At 52.5% G+C, this 17252-nt stretch overlaps 1 pseudogene; it reads right to left on the bottom strand.

The window, feature by feature from the left end:
* The window catches only part of LOC132319254 (hydrocephalus-inducing protein homolog), a 121355-nt pseudogene that overhangs the window by 12373 nt on the left and 91730 nt on the right, over positions 1-17252 (bottom strand).

Below are 17252 nucleotides of genomic sequence, written 5' to 3'. Positions count from 1 at the left end.
TTGCAACCCTCCAGGAGCTTAATATTTCATACAATGTCTTTTCCCACTGTCCCATACCTGCTTCTACCAAGGCCGGATGACCATCTTTGTTGCTGTATGTTAGCTGTTTCTGCTGCCTCTCTGGGGCTGGCTGTCCCCAGGTCTGCACTCCCACCCACCCCAGTCAGAGGTATTACCACGACTATCCATCAGTAGCATGAGTTGAAAAGTGGCTGGACGTTCCTACCTGCAGAGCATACGGCTCTGAAAGTCCCCCACGTACACCGGAGAGAACTTCATCTGGAAGAGCTGCCTCTCACCGGCAGCGATGGTGCCGCTGCCGGGCTCGACAGAGAACAGCGGGGCGGCACTGACGGCGTTCAGAGATGAGCTCAGGGAGGAGGAGACGTGCTCCACAGCGCGGTCCAGCTGGCTCGAACAACGGCTAGACCGGAGCTTCACAGAGGTACCAGAAGTGGAGGAAAGGAATTCCCCTGCAGTGAGGAAGAGGTTAGAGCAGGATATCTTTCAAGGAGAAAATCCTCTGTTCCCAGCAACTCTGCCTTCTGCTGCAGGTGAACAGAAGGGAGGTGGGATGCACTTGGAGCATCCCTGGCCAAGCGCTTTCAGCAGGAGGACTCCCGATGAAGAAGAGGGAGAGCGGTCAGGTTGCTTTTTGTTTCTGTGTTACTGCTTGCTAAATCGTCATCCCAGAAAGTCCTGGGGACGGGTGTGAAAGTGAGGATGGACAGGAGGGACAACTGAGGGTGGGGGGCAGCAAATACAGTGAAAAGGCCCAGCAGAGACCCAGAGAAGCACGTGAATCAAAACACACAACTGAACATCAATCTGTAGAGATATTCAGATGATGGACAGGAAGGCTATGTCTATGTTAGCAAATGAAATGGGCCCAGGACTGAACCCCGCTGCTTCACTCCACGCTGTTAAACTCCCTCCATCTCCAGGACCGGGGAGCTAGATGAAAACTTCTCCTGCAGAACTGTTTCTGGCCAGCGTTCCTTCCCAACCCACACTCAGGAACTAACAGTAGAGATGTCTGGTGTTACAGCATCTGGGAAAATTTCTGGGCGCTGTTTCACGTCCCAGCACAGCCAGCCTCAGCGCTTAGCATTAAGGACAGCGTTAAGTCCTGCTCCCCAGTTGCCTACAGAACTGAATTTTGTTTGTTGTGCATGGTGGAGAGAAGGCTTTGGGGAACAGCACTGCTCTGTCCTTCACACCCTTTCCTTCCTTCCTCTTTGTCAGGCTTTCATAACCGACGACCAGCCAGCTAATGGCACAGCGGACCGGCTTCAGCACAAGCGTGCCCCGTGCCGGGGAACAGCCAACACCAGGACCCACAGGGGAGGGAGTTAAGCACATTCAGACCGTCAAGGACTTTGGTTGAGGTCTCCCAGCTCGGCAATCAGACAAGCTGCTTGTGCTAGGAAACGCAAGGGTTGACAGCTCTCCTCATTCCTGTTCCTGATGAGACCTCTTGGACACACAGCCCTGTTTCCCCGCAGAACCACGCTGCTCCCAAGGAGACCATGCGCTCAGACACAAACACATTACTGCAGGTTAATGAGTCACGGCCCCGCCGCTGAGCTCCGATGGCTGCTGTGAGCAGGGTCTCCGCCTGCAGCAAACACTCCCGTGCCCGAGTTAGGAGGGTTAATTTAGCCAGTGACTTTGCATTTGCTGTAGACTGGGGAATTGCACACAGACAGTGTCTGCAGGTCAGCGAACCCGTTGTTACACTATCAATTTTCCCAGTCTCAGAGACTTGCCAAAGAAGTGCCCTGATGTCCCCCTTCCCAGTCCCGACCCACCACGTGGCTCTCCCCTGAGCCAGGCCCAGCTCCCGCACAGAGCACAAGCGTCAGAGCAAGTGTAGGAGGGTCTGAAAGGCAGAGAGTGGGCAAGGAGAAAGTCTCCAGCTGCAGCTGGGAAGATGCTGGTGAAGGTGGGTGACCAGACAGGGATGAAAAAGCAATTCATGCTCTGGGTTGAAGTGGTACAGTCTTCTCACAAAGCCCTCAGCTACCAACTGAAACACCCCGGGCACCCCCAGCTGCCACAGAGAGCTAGTGCCTTACCATCCAGACTGGGCAGGAGCAGCTCCCCAGTATGGCTCACTGCCCTTTCATCCTCCACAGCCCTCATCCAGGTGTATTCCAGGGCCACATTCCCTGTATTGGACAGCTGGAAACTGAAAAGCAAGGAGGAGGCATAAAAAGAAAACGTCCAATAAATACCAAGCAAGTAGAAAAGTAACCCTGTACGGTGGGCTCCCGGCACCCCTTTCTTTATGCTGAGTAGCATCTTCTTCCCCAGACAACTCTGCCACGGCTAGATCGCTGCCCTGGGCTGCCCCGAGACAAAGTATTTCAATGTTTGGAAGTTTAAGAGGAAATGGCAGACATGGTGCCCAGGAGAATTAATCCAAGGGTCTTACTCTGGTCTTTATGTCTCGGTTTGGCGTTATTTTGACTGAAAACTCGTCTTCAAGCAGATAAGGACAGGCAACACACAATGAAAGCAAAACCATGGTTGTTCTCAGCAGAAAGGCATGGCAGGATGGCAACCACCATCTCCTGCTTGGCTTTGTGTGTACATATGTGGGCCCCAGCACCCAGCCAGGACTTGGAAAGGATGAAACCAAAAAATTATGTGTTTAAAGGGAAGAACAGCAGGTGAGACTGCTCTAGGGAAGCAGACACCGTGTCAGCCCTGGGCAAAGGCAGCTCCCATACGCAGGTCCCTGCCTGGCCTCCAGCACTCACGTGAACGTCCTCGTCTGGAAGAGCAAGGTCTCCTCGAACTGAATCATGTCCGTATCCAGCTTGAACTCGGCGTAGTCAACGACAGCACTGAGGCGAAGCTCCACCTCACGGCTGCTCTTCTCCAGGACAGTGTGAGCTGGTTCTGGCTCTGGCTCGACCACCTCCAAACAGGACAGGAAAGAATCACTGAGCAGAGCCCAGAAAGCCACGCTGAACAGGGAGTCTTTTGGCCTCCAAAATCAGCCACATAGAGGGGCCAGAAAGGACCATTCCCATTTATTTCCCTGGAAAGATGATAAAATGTGACCCTTCCGCTACAATATTTGTTTCTACCTACTGATCAGAGGAATCACCACGACTGCAAATACACCCATGGGGACTATGGCCGGGTATCGGTCCCCGTGTTTCAACCCTGCAGAGTGTCTGACCTTCTTCCTGGCTCCCCATAAATCTAGCAGGCCCCTAAATTAGGATTAAGTTCCGCTGCTGGAGCTCTGTGGATGGAGAACCCCAAGAATGAACAAACCTAGAAAGCACCTTTTCCTTCTTGTCTTAAGAGAAAGTGCTTTCCAGATGTCTCAGGTGGGGCAACAGCCACACTGGTGGGGGCTGGGGATGGGCATTTTGGGATGGGCACAAACTCACTAGGGAAGTCTCCAACTGCTGATGCTCGGATGGGGAAGAAGTTTGGTTTACAGGTCTTACAATGGTTCAGAAACTAGGGAAGACCCATCACCCAAGACAAGTGTGTTTGGCAAGAATGATAGTAAAAGCAGGAGTTTCTGGAGATGATACGTCTCCGAACTCCCGCATGACTGCCATATAGTGCCTGGGCTGCCCCATAATGAGATATCCCACACGATATAGAGACCACAACTAAAATCTCCAGTACCAGTACAGACAGAACTCAGAGCTCACCCACAATGTGCTGGTGGGCTAGCCAGCATACACGAAAGAGCGCTAGTGTTGCTCTCCACTTTAAAACAAGGGGACAGAGCGCAGTGGATTTAACTCCTTGTTGGTGAAAAGGCACTGATTCAGATGAATAGATTTTAACACCATAAAATCAGCAGAGACTGATAGTTTGCACGTGGCTAAACGTCTCTTGTCAAACTAAACATCTCTCGTCAAAAAGACTTCCCCATCTTGTGCGAGCGTAGCAGGTCACCGTGCATCCACCTCTCCCCTAAAAAGCACTGCTGGTTAACCTCACGGATGGATTAAATGTCAGGAGGAAGCAGGAGCCAGCTTAGCCAGCAAGGATGGCGGTCTGCTGCCGTTGGCAGCTCTTTTTGTAGAAGCTCAGTTAGCTTCTTACCTTCTTCTTGAGAGGCCACGTGGCTGCCGGGCCCCTCATGGCATCCACCCACTTGACGGTGCGCAGGCGGTCGTCCCAGTCAGTAACCAGCTCTGGAGGCAGCTGGAAGGCGATCCTAGCCACCTTACACTTCACAGGGTGCTTTTTGAAAGCGACCGCAACATCCGATTTCAAGGTCACCGTGATGTCCTTAGCACAGCCAGCATGGAGGTGTCCCACCTAGGGAGAACCAGAGAGCCAAGACCAAACTGGAATCACTGGCAAGGGCAAAACTGACAGCAAAGGGATTGATGTGTTGAGGAGCTGTGCCAGGGATCTGCATTTTATTGTGTATTTATCTGAAGTTTGATAGGGAAAAAGTACAAACAAAAGATGTCACCTCCCACAACACGGAGCCTTTTCTGCCGGGCTGACAGCCCTGCCCCAGCAAAGCCAGGGATTGCATCTCCTACGTGGCACTGGAATGGGCTCTCACTGGGACGTGGTGACTCCCTGCTAACTCCTGGCAACCCGCCGGGAAGGGCTCGACCAGCGGGGAAAGGCAGAGCCGTTCAAACTCACCTGGGGGGAGAAGTGAAACGGGGTGTCTGCCAGCCACTCAAACCGCACCGCCTCCCCGCTGCTGCGATTGGTGATGGTGAAGGTCACGGGGTAAGGTGTCCCGATGTGACAGTCCCCGAACTGGATGTGATCCACTCTGGTAGCTGTTAAGAATGAGAGCAAGGGATCTCAGCGTGCTGTGAGGTCCGCCCGCCCCCCTCACACGCACAGACACACGTATGTCCAACTCCTTTCCTCGCTCCAAGCCTTCCTCCCTCTGGGAGGTGCAGATCCCCATCCTACCACTTTCAGAGATACACCCTGACATGTCCCTAAACACGCGGCTGTGTCTGTGCAGAGGGGACATGCGGTGCAGCACGCACGGCCTCTGTGCACAGGGCTGGCACGCTCACAGACCACCAGACCTCCTTTTAGAGATACTCAGCTGAACGCTGGCATCTCTCACCCTTCCCTCCCAGCCTGCACGCGTCCCCCTTGACAGAGGATCCTCCCTTGTGTTCTCAAGCGTGGCTGCTCTGCAGGCTACAAAAGGCAACAGGATCTGTCCGCTAAGTCTGGACCACACCTGCACTGGCACAGGGTGAGCAGAAACATGTCTTTTCCTCTTCCTTGCTCCATCTTGGCAGCCTCTCCTTTCTTACCCTCAATTATGTCTTCTTCCAGATTGCCTTCAGTGTTCTCTTCGTTGCTGTCTGCCACTAGTCCATTGATGTTATCAAGCGTGAAGTCATCCTCGTAGCCTTCACCCACCAGCTGAATGTCGGTCTCTTCATAGGGGTTGTCCACCACTGAGAGGTGGATCTTCCCTTCCACACGTTGGGCCAGGTTGGGTTTGAAAAGCACGTCAAACTCTGCTAATTCCCCGTGATGCAGGACCAGGCAAGCGGTGTGGGGCTTCCTCCCTGCACAGCAATGGAAATCAGAGACAAGTGATACAGCTGTACAGAGGAAATATTCCATCGGGTATAAGAGGAATAAGAGGTTGAAACACAGCTGTCTCTAAGCACAGGTTCTCCCACCACTGGTTCCAGACCCTCCTCCTATATTCACAAGACTATGAAACCACCATGTATATCACTGCTTAAGCATCTTAACCTTAGGTTAACACGCAGCTCTCACTCAAACTTCTCAAGCCGTACGTAACGCTGAGTCAAAGAGCGGTTTTGGCTTTTGTTGGCTGGCTGTGGGCTCAAGGGCTGCCTCTGTTCAGGCTGGTAACTCCCCACATGCAGCAGAGACCTCAGACAGTCCATTCAAGTGCTGATAATTCCCCGACAACTCAACCCACCACGTCCAGAAGAACAGAAAAACTTCCTACAACTTGCTAGGAGGAAACTCTGCAAAGAGTCCACGGGAAAAAATAGGGGTACAGAGAGCCCCAGGAAAGAAAGTATGCCTAACATCTGGCTGCTGCTTGGCCACGCCAAGAGCAGGGCACGCATCTTCCCTGTGTGAATGACCACACTTCATGGTTAATGAATTTACCTTCTCCAGGAGAGTCCTCCTTCGTGCCTGCAGCTTGGTAGATGCAGTGTGTGGTGGGCCTGGCTTTCAAGAAGAAAACTCCCCCTTCATCCAACAGGTCTATCATCAACTGAGAAAAGGGAACACAGAGAACAACCACACTGGTGTGGGTACAGGGTGGCACGCGGATCGACACCGTACCGCTGCTGGTCCAGCACGGGGAGCCCAGCACGCTTCCCCGCTTCAAACACAGCTCTTAGCACAAAGTTTAAGTAAAATCAGACAGAAAAAGAGTGTTCAGAGGCATTGGGATATCATTAAATTAGAACCAAACAGGACAGAAAGTACTAAAAGCAATGAGCAGAACGGAATTAAACTACAACTGAGTTTAATTAAAATGTAGTAAAATGTGATCAAATACAATCTAATGTAACTAGGACATCCCACATTCCCACAGGAGAACCAAAGCGTGAGAAGAGAGTCGGGAGGAAAAATACCCCATCAACTTTCTTGTGTTGTGTTGAACTGAAAAGGATAGACTGGTCAGAAACTCACATTGCCAAGAGGAACACCCTTCCTGGAAAGCAGAATTCAGTCATTTGCTTAAAAAGAATTTCTGAGACCCATTCCTGTGCAGTTCACTGCGGCACAGAGTGGAAAGAGTAACCGGCATAAAACCCAAGGGTGGGTTAAGACTAGCGGAGACAGCAGCAGTGGTTGCAAAGGAGAGGGGGACAAAGACGAAGGGCTGATGGAACTTTCCTAGAGGGATCTGGCTGAGAAACGAGACTTTTCCCACTGGTTTGCCAAAGCATCTTCCAGAAAGTCAGAGCGAGTTATTCTCCTGCGATGGAGTGGCTCTGAGCGCAAGGCAAGGGTTTCATTTGGTGTTCAATTGCACGCATAGAGTAGCGGTGCATCTGTGCACCTCTACCACGTTTTTTGGTGCCTTTCCTCCATGGCACAAGGACTTGTTCCCAGACCAGAGCATTCCCTGAGCAGGTCCTCACCTGGACAGGTACGACGCCATCATTCTGAAGGACCAGAGACAGTTTTTCTGAATCACCCAGCAACAGCTTCTTGAAGAGCAGCAGTGGGTTCCCTCTCTTATTGTGAAGGACCGGGCGCAAGACCGTCACTCGAGGCAGATGCCCATCTCCACTGATATCGAAGGTCAGGCTTTGTGCTTTAATTGCTGCAGGGCTGCAGGAGAGGCAGAGGAGAAATCCTTACGGCTGGCACTAACCCATTTCCCACTTGGCAATCAATGAAGCGAGTGCCATCCACTGCATTTTCCCTGGCTGCTGCTCCTGTACCCCACGACACAGCTCCCTCTCACCCCTCTCCTCCCAGTCAGATCAGGGCCATTCACAAGAAGAATCTGCTCTGCAGAGACAGAGCCTTCCAGAATAACAGTTAAAAATAATTTCACTTCATCGAATCATGCACTACAGCAGGTAAATAATGAGGCAACAGATGAGACATGGCAAATTCACTGGCTGCGGTGATATGAGACATACGCAAAAAGCACAAGCACAGCATGAAAATAGTAGAAAAGCAAGAAGGGAGAAGTAAAGAAATAACACCATCACTAAGGATTATTTCCAAGGACACTAAACCAGGAATTGCTTATTAGGGCAGAAAGCTGACTTATCTCGTCCCAATTCAGCGACTAAAGGGTTGGGGAAAAGCAGGTCAGATCCCCGGTACAAACACAGGTCCCAGGACAGAGGAGCTGGGCTACTCTTTCGTAAGGGGTCCAATCGCTCCTTTAACATAAAATATGTTAATATACCCCAGGTAATCACATAGGATCATCTCATTTTAACATAAACAAGGAGGAAATAATGCATGCTGACTTGCTGGCACAGAAACCGCTTCATCTAACGCTTTGTCCTTGGAAAGCCCCAGCTCAGCTGTCGCACATCTCCGTTTCTTTCTGATTCAATAACTTCCAGTTGGCTACCTGATGTTCTTCCTAGACACTCATATAGGCTAAACTATGACCCTTATTTTTCTGCTCTGCTCTATCTAGTAGTTACTGCCTCCTATATTACCTAATGCTAAGTACTCGACCTAAGGCTAATGAAAGCATTAGGGTTAACAAGAGGTCAACGTCCTCCCAGAGGAGAGGCAGCTATCAGAAAGGTGTCCCTGACAAGATTCCCCAGGGTGAATTACCTTGCCTGGACATCAAGGGATGCCTCAAAAGTGCACTGGTAGCTCTGCATCGCTTGTGGAGTGAAGGTCACTGTAGCAAAGGCGTGGGAGCGGCTGGGCACGCACGTCCGAATGGGATCCACCTCGAAAATGTGGCTAACAGGGCTGTTAAGCTTGGGGAACCCACAAAGAGGTGTTAGGAGAAAACATCCTTCAATATGATTTGCCTTAGTCACATATTCGTCATGGGGAACAGCCCCAGGCAGCATTTTCCTTCCTGCTTCCCTGGACAGGCTCCTTCCATCTTGGGGGTGACTCCAAAGTGGCGCTGACCTTGCACACGAGCTGCCATAAAGCCCAGGAGTGCAAAAGCTTGCTCTGAGCGCTGGGCAGCCAGCCCAGCATACTTGGGAGGTGGGGACTGCATGGCAAACCCCACAAATAACTTAGAATTGGCCTTTAAAGAGAAGGGAAAGATCAGGGAGCCTGAGGAAATAGTCTGCTTCGAGCCCTGGCACATCAGTCCAGTGAAAGCCCCCATCTGAGCATGCTTCCAAGAAGGGTTCAGGTCTCCCACCAAAGATACAGAGGGTTGAGCCAAAACCTTGCTTGAATCACGGAATCACTACGGTTGGAAAAGACCTGTAAGATCATCAAGTCCAACCATCAACCCAACCCCACCATGCCCACTAAACCACGTCCCACAGTGCCTCATCCACACGTTCCTTGAACACCTGAGACACACTGAATTCAATTGCCACCCCAGCATTGCTGCTCTCCCCTGTAGTTTGACCTGCACTGAGCTGAACTAGTCCAGACGAGAGGAAGCAATGAATCTGGAGAAGGCAGCAGGCTACCACACAGCCTTTAAAGAGCAACAGTGGCCTTGGCCTCTTGTTCCTACCTTACTGGGGATGGGTTTGATGGAGAAAACCACGTCACAGGGGACTTTGTTCACGTTGCAGATCTTGAAGCGAGCTGTGGCCCGGTGCCCAACCAGAACGTTGGTGAAAATGAACTTGTTCTCATCTGTGACGAACACGCCCTTGTCTCGCACTGTCCGTAGGATCCGGCAGAGGTTGATGCTGCTGCAGATCCGATGTTCCTCAAAGATGGACTCCATGTCATCAACCACAAATGCTGTGAGCAGACAAGAGGGAGGGCTGAGGATGAAGAAGCCTTCCTGCTGAATTTATCTGGACCCTCTTGGCCTCTCAGAAGGCCTGATAAGCCCTTTCTGCCTGGGTCACTGCAAAACCCAACCTGGGTGGGGAGTTGGCTGTGAGGATGGAGCTCAGTCACCCTCAGTCTTAAAGGGCAGCGCTTTCCCTGTATCCTTCCATGCTTCCCTCCCAGCCTCCCCCCACTGGTGGACTTGAAAAGGACTGGAACCTCTGAGGATTTTAAGATGGGACTTTAGGGTTAGGGCGTCTCTCTGTAAGCCTGGGTGCTGATCAGCAGCAGGTCTGGCCAGGGGAACCTGTGGACGGGGCGTACCTGGGAGGCAGGACTCAGCAAACAGGGTGTAGGGGATGCCAAGGGGATTGTCCGTAGGGTCTCTGTCGCTGATGTCGATGGACAGGTACTCCTTGCAGATCCCCACTGGCTCTGCGTGGCAGTCCACTGTGATCATCTGCTGGCCCCCAGGAGGGATGGAGCCAAAGCCAGGGTACACCGTGAACATGCCTAGAGTGAGGCGAGCCTGCAGAGAGAGTCCCAGGAGAGGCTTGAGCATCCCCAGCAAGGAGTATGCCACTCCTTGACCTCCAGCCGGGCCCAAGCCCCCAGTCCCAGGGCAGGGAGGGACGATTCCATGGCCCAAAGGCAGCCCCAGGATGACATGAACAAGCTGGGAGGAGGCATAGGCTTGTCCCAAGTGGTATGGAGAAAGGAGTTGCGGTGTAAAGGGTGGAGGTGGTGGCTGGGATCCTTCAACCTCCAGGGGTAAAACAGGAGAGCAGAAACGATGGGAGAGGAGAGAGGGGGCTGGGAAGAAGAAAAAGCAAGGTCATCTCATTTCAACGGACTGGGAGTTCAAACAGGGATGTTCCGCATCTGTGGTATTCATAGACCTGTTTTGGCCAGCAGCTACCAAACACAGGACCTGCTCCCCTCCCTTGAGCCCACAACTTCAGGTCTGAGCCAGAGCATGGGACTGTCAGTGGGACTGAGCAGCTCCTGCCTCTGCTTGTGGCTGGGAGATGACCTCCGTCATGCAGACCACCAGATCTCATGGCGACAAGCCCCCCAGGCTGGGCACAGCAGCGTCCTCCCACTCCAGCTGCAGTGGCACGTGTTGGGGAGCCGGAGCCACCCACCTGCAGGAAGGTGTTTGTGTCCTTTGGCAGCGAGCGCTTGCTTTGTCTGGCCGAGGGAGTCATTTTGCCCAAGTTTTCACTCTCGTGGGAGCGGGCAGATTTGATTCGATGTGCACTGAGAGGAGAAAGCAGAAAACATCCATCACGCTGAGCTCCCCCTGCCTTTCTCCGAGGCCAAAGCTGGCCTTCCTCGCCATGGAGGAAAGTCCTCCTGCTCCCGGACAGCTGCCTGCACCACCCATTGCTGTAGCTTATGGATAGGTCAGCTGTACACCGGCTTTGTCCTACACATGGAGATACTGAGGGGTTTTTCTGCTCCCTGCTCACAAGCCAGTGACGCAGATGGACAAGAACCCAGGTGTCCTGGCTGCCTGTCACACCCCAGCCATGCTGTGGTGCCTCCTCGGGCAGGAAGGGTGGAGCAGGTCTTCTCTCACCTTTTTCTTGGCAATACAGGTGCAGCCTGGTCCGCTCGGTAGATGACGAATTTAAAGTCAAGGACGCCTTTGTTCTCCAGCGTGAAGGTGCAGGTTTTCCTGGTGCCATTCGTCAAGGCACCGAAGTTGATGAGCGAGGCAGGGTAAATGCTGTACTTGCTGTACACAGCTTTTGCTGACACCCTCACTGGGACGACAGCGATGGTCTCGCCTCCTTCACAGATGCTGGGCTCAATCACCTGCAACCGGAGGAGGGGCTGGTAAAGGCAGCAGAGGCCAGCCTCTATCTCTGTCCCCTGATGCCACCCCAAGTCCCCATCAGCTCACCCTCCCTGCTTAAACGCCTCCTCCAGAGCCAGTTTCAGCTCTGCTTAGGAAGCATCACAAATGGTTTCTGAAAGACTTTATTGCATATGGATGAGAGGATTCCCCAACTAAAGCCTTCCTCCCAGAAGACACGTGTCCTGCTTACACTCCCAAGACGCGGTGTGTGAACACCGCCTGGCACAGGCAGCTCACCTGGCACTGCAGGATGGGTTTGTTCTCAATGCTCATTTCCATCTTGGGATGGAAGAGCAGCCGGACCTGCACGGGGTGCCCGGAGGCAGTCAGCACGCCCTTCTGCGGCTGGATAGTGAAGTGGGATGCCAGGTCGCGTACGTTGGTATCTGCGGCTTCCAGCTTGAAACTGGGGTGAAAGGGAAGGAACAGACCTCTGCAGTTAAAAATACCGGTGCCACCAGCACAGCCGGGACTTTGCATAGGACCATAAAAAAAATAATAAAAGGGAAAGAGTCCAGCTCTGCTTGGGGAATTCCAGATCTTGACACAGAGTGCAGACAGTCAGCAGTGTTGTAAGCTAACCTTGACACCAAATTTTTTTCATTCCCTCCTTTAAAGAGTCTCAAAGAGAAATGAGCTGACCCTCAAAGGAGGGCAATGAATCTCAGCAGTGAGGGGTTTACATTTCAGGGCCCCTCCTTCTGGTTCCTGCTGAGCTGTGAAGAATTGCTGGTGTGTGGCTGGATTCTCTATTAAAATATTTGAGCTTAGAGAGCCCAGGTTTTGTATTTACCTGGAGCATGAGGTAGTCAGCATGGGAACAGGTTCTAACCATGGACAGAAGGAGAATGCAGGCCTGGCTGGCACCATGCATTCACGGGTGGTGGCACCATGCATTCACAGACCAGGCAGCTGGACCCACCTGTACGCAATCGCGTATTTCCCTTTGTTCTTCAGGGTTAGCACCTGCTTTGCCTCATCCAGGACCTTAAGCATCCCAAAATCCACGCTGCCATCTGTACCTGCAGAAAACCCCCAGAGAGAGGTAAGAAATGGTGAATATTTGTGAGCTGCTGCAGACTACACCAAGTGACAAGATACAGATTTGGAGTTCTCAGGTAGCACAAAACCCTTCTCGGCAAGTTTCTCTTATGGAAGGTTTTTCTAGCTACTTTGCTGCCCTTTCCCTTACTTGGAGAATATGTGTAGGGTTTAGTAGCTAAGGAGCTCACTTTCCTTCTGCCTGCTTCCAAGCACAGATCCAACAACTCTCTGTGCCATGCCGAGCATTCACGAATTGCCAATTGCTTGTTCACACCACTGTCATTTCAAAGCCCCCAAATCAATCTGCACACGAAGTTGCACACTTCAAAGTTTGGAGGCGAGAGACTCAAGGCTCTCTCTGTGCCCTGACAGTGCTTCACTCCACGCAGCTTGCAGGATACGTGCGTTACGTATCCGTGCCACGCTTGCATGGTACCCCATCCTGTTCCAAGTGCCCTGGTTGCTCACCTGCCAAGGCAATGCCATGCACCGGACTACATGGCTTCGGGGGCATCCACTCACCTTTAGAAATGCCGATGCTCAAAGCAACGTCATAGGCCTCCGCAAGGATTTGGATATTTTCAGTCTGAACAATCCCCAGGACGTTTTCTGCATCTGAAACCTGAGATGGCAAGAAACAAACACTGCTTAGACCATTCTCAATTCTTTTGGAGGACAACATACGAGGCCTTGCCTCTGCCGGCTGCTTCCACCATGGCCTCCCCTGCTTGACAAGCATTTGTGACTCCCAAACTTTCCTAACCCGTTCATCTCATGGGCCGACCCAGCGAGATTCTGACGCAGGAAGAAACCCTGTCAGCCCACCTCGGCCCTCCTCTAGCAGCAGTGTTGCTGCTAAAGCGCCCTGGGAAGCAAGGGGATGTTAAAGCAACCACAAGAAGTGTGAGGTGTCCCAGAGCACATGGCATTGATGCCCAACCCTCTCCTCTTCAACCACCCAGCACCCTCACTGAAACACAGCCCCTAAACCATGGGGAACAAAATCCCAGGCTGAGAGTTTGTTGCTCCATGTTAAGAGCCCCAGACGGACTCCAGGATGGCTGCAGGGAGCACGCCCAAGTCTGGACAACCAAACGACAGCACTCAACCATGCACAGCAGCAAGGTTGTTGTTGTACGGGCTCAGGACGAAGCCTCAAAACCCAGACGTAAGCCACGCAGAGGCAGCACCTCTTCCTGAGGTGCTGTACACAGCAGTACATCTCTTCCGGACTCCACAGCGTACTTGCCCCATGAAGCTCAGCTACAAGAGCACCCTAGGAGTCACCTAGTTTCCAAAACGTTATCCTTCAGTGAGAGTCCCTTGCTGCTAAGGGACTGGCCCCCCGGCAACGGAGGAAGAAAGGAATCTCAGGAAGGCTCATCCTTTTGCCCTCTTGGCAGGGTACACTTCAAGCACAGTCTCCATCCCCAAGAGCACAGCGATCACTCTGCCCTGCTCTGCCAGGGAGGGCACAGTCCCCCTCACCTCTAGTCGGATCATCTTCTTAACCGTTAGAGCCTTCGTGGCCTTGAAATACAGATGTACGGCAAACTCCGTGCAGGGAGCAATGATGCCCTCATCCTGTGACGCGGAGAAGTCCTCGCCGAGGTTTTCCAGCCCACTGAGCCGCCAGGCCACGGGCAGTGGGGTGCTGTTTCGCAGCACCAGCGTCTTGCTGTCCCTCCTGTAGAGACAAGACGACACAGCACCGATTGCTCGACAGTCGTGCTAGCCTTGCAACTGAATGCAACTTGGAGCAGCCCTAGCCATGCGTATGAAATCATATTTTAATGTTTTCCCTATGTCACAAGTCTGAGAGGTGAGGTCCTTGGGGGACAGCTTGGTGTCAGAAGTGTATCCAAGAGAAGGGAGATAAGGAGGAGCCACTGGACTGCTCTGCAACCAGCAGACAAGACACCAATGCATCGAGATGCCCATGGCACAGCATTGCTGGGGGGGTATGGAGCTCGTGGCTGTTACAGGATATCGGAGCCAGCGAGGAATGGTGAGCAAGGGACTGGGAATTGCTGAAGAAAAAGGGATGCTAGCCCAGCCTCCAACCTGAGTGGCCACACAGCCGGCGAGAGAAGCTGAAGGGAGGCCCACTGTCAGCTCTCATCCCCAGCAGAGCGGCTGCGGGATGACTGACCTGTGCAGAAGCAGCCTGTCGAAATGCACCTGCTTGGAGCTGACCCCCAGCTCCACCTGCACCCCCTGGCAGCACAGGCGGAAGACCACTGGCTCTGGGTTGTCCTTAATGCAGCAGATGAGGTTGTCTTCCACGAGGCCAGCTGAATTGGGGTACGCCCAAACGCTCAGCTCCTAGCCCCGTCCCCGCAAAAAGAAATACAGAAGAGCATTCAGTGAGCAGGAGGAACGGCTCCTGGGCACTTCTACCAGTGCCTGCCCTACCTGTCCGTCTCCTACCTGCTTCTCGTTAGGTTTCAGCCTCATGCTGGGGGGGTCTAAAAGGAACGTGTCCGCTTTGACGTCGTGCTCAAAGAAGAAATGCACCTCGGCCTCCAGTGGGGTGACATTGAGGATGGTTAACTTCTCACAGTTGTTGGGATACTGCAGCGCCTTGTACCTGTCCACAAAAATGGGAAAAGGCTGCAGAGGAGATGCCGGGACCATTGTCTTCATCACACATTGAGGAAAGCACTGTGTCCTGGCAGCGGGAGGTTGCACTGGAAGACCATGGTCTAACAAGCCGGCTAAGAGAAAGGATCACTTTCACGGGCACGTTGCATGGTATGCGCGTTCATCCTTGCGTTACTTTGATGTCCACCTCTGTACCTGGTGCCTCCATCCCAGAGGCGTTACAATGCACAGGCCGCTTAAAAGAATGTTTTATAAAATAGAAATTCAAAGGCGCCTGGAAAAATAAAAGTACGCCAGGCACATGCGTTCTTCCCCCTTCTTTGTTGGGTTTCCTTCCCTGCAGGGTATAAAGAAATGCTTTTGAAAAGAGGTTTTAAAAATAGTTTAGCTTATCTCTATCAAAAAAGTCATGAGGCTGTCTTTTATTTCATGGGTTAGCCCAAAGTCTGAGGGAAGGAAATAGAAAGGATTCATTCCCAAGAGGAATGCTAAATTTTACAAGTGTCCCTTCTTCTCAGGTGTGGAACAGAATCTGGAGTTAAAGGGTTAAAAAAGCAAACAGAAACCTGAGACCATTCATCAGCCTAGCTAAAGATCCTCTTTTGTTTTTTAAACTGTTTTGATTTAATTTCCTTGGGTGGTCAAAATACCACTAGCTCTCCAGAGCTCCCATGAAGACAAGAACTTCATTTCTAATATTTAAAAAAAAAAAAAAAAGCGATGTTAAAAATAGAAATACGCCAGCAGCTACAATGCCAACTTTTTTAGGCAGACTTCAGCAGTGAGGATCAGGAAAATGTAATTCCCATTTTTCTCCCTCTGCAGGTTCCGCCCCCACCACGCATATTGGCAGGTCAACTCAAAGTCTTACTAATATTACAGATTAATGAATGGTTTACAAAACCATCAGCAGAATAATTGCTCATTCAGTTCAGCTCAAATCACTTTAAAAAAGCACCATAAAGTTCATTTCACAGTTGGTGAGGCTGAGACGTGGAGGGGGGACACAAGTTGCCCCAAGTCACCTTCAGGCTGGAAGCAGCACGTGGCTCTGGCCACCGAGGCGCCCACCATGTTGGAAGATCATCTCCATCTCCTCCCAGCTCCTCCGAGACTCATGTGCCTTTTTATCTACCCAAGTTCACACATCCGCGGTCCTTCAACCCCAGGTATCTCCCAGGTCTTTGCCTGGGCCTGCCCGGAATTGTGCCGCGGGGACAGCATGTCTCCAAGCACGTCCATGAAAGTACAAGGCCCTGGAGATCCCATCCCAACATCAAGAGATCATCAAGACGTACCGGTCTCCTGACTTCCCACACAGCAACGGTCCAAAGTGGAATACACCCGTGTCCATGACATACTGCTTGAAGATGATGTCGTCATCCGCCTTGCTCTTCCTCCACTGAGGAAACACCAGCCTGGGCAGAAAAAAACAGGGAATGAGGAGCTGCGAGATACTCTAAGTAGAAAACCTGGTCAGAAAGCCATAACCCTTCCTGGTGGCTGAGGCACCAGTACTGGTTCCCAGCTCAGGCAGCACGCTCTGCCCAAGCCAGAAGGCCACAGGGGTACAAGGGACAGCCCTGGCTCAGAGTTTAGGAGGGAGCAGTGTGGGAGGGCTCCCACGGGCCAGCCTTACCGCGGGTCCTGGCTGATGGTGGGATACAGGCAGGTGCCCCTGCAGTGCAGCTGGTACAGACGGTTTGTCCCCAGGAGCTCAAAATGCAGCGTCTGATCGAACTGGCCCAGCACCGTGGAGCTGAAGTGGACCTTCAGTTCCACCTCGCCGCGGGCAGGCACTATCCACCGGCAGCTGCTCAGCCTGGCAATTAAAGAGGAGGCTTCAGACATTGTTAACGAGCAAACGAGACAGGGAGGAGGGTTGTGAACTCGCCATCCCATGGAGGCACTGGCAGAGGGTCCCTGCAGAGCTGGGGACAATGGGCCTCATTTGGCAAGATGGACATGAAGCAGAGGGATCACCTCCTCCCTCACAGCTCACCTGACAGATCTCCCTGGGCACGGGACCGCGTCCATGCTGCTTTGGTCCGCCTCAGGGGGACGTGTGGGTGCTCCCGTGCCTGGCCCCTGGAGACTTCGCCTCCTGCGGCTGGAGTTCCGCTTCTCCCTTGCAGCCTCCCGGCTGCCTGCGGCTTTCTGCTTCCTTGACCGGCCCCTGGTTGGGGTGACCTGCTCCTCTGGCATCTTCACACCAAGAGGAGAGAGAGAAGGGAGAGAGGTGAGACCTGCCCTGAGACATCCCCATCCTGGAAAGAAAGCTGCAGGTCTGCTAACAAAC

The sequence above is a fragment of the Gavia stellata genome, chromosome 26, assembly GCF_030936135.1.
Source record: "Gavia stellata isolate bGavSte3 chromosome 26, bGavSte3.hap2, whole genome shotgun sequence".
NCBI classification, from domain to species: Eukaryota; Metazoa; Chordata; class Aves; order Gaviiformes; family Gaviidae; genus Gavia; species Gavia stellata.
Note: the sequence above shows the minus strand (reverse complement) of the source record. Positions and strands in the feature narration are given on the sequence as shown.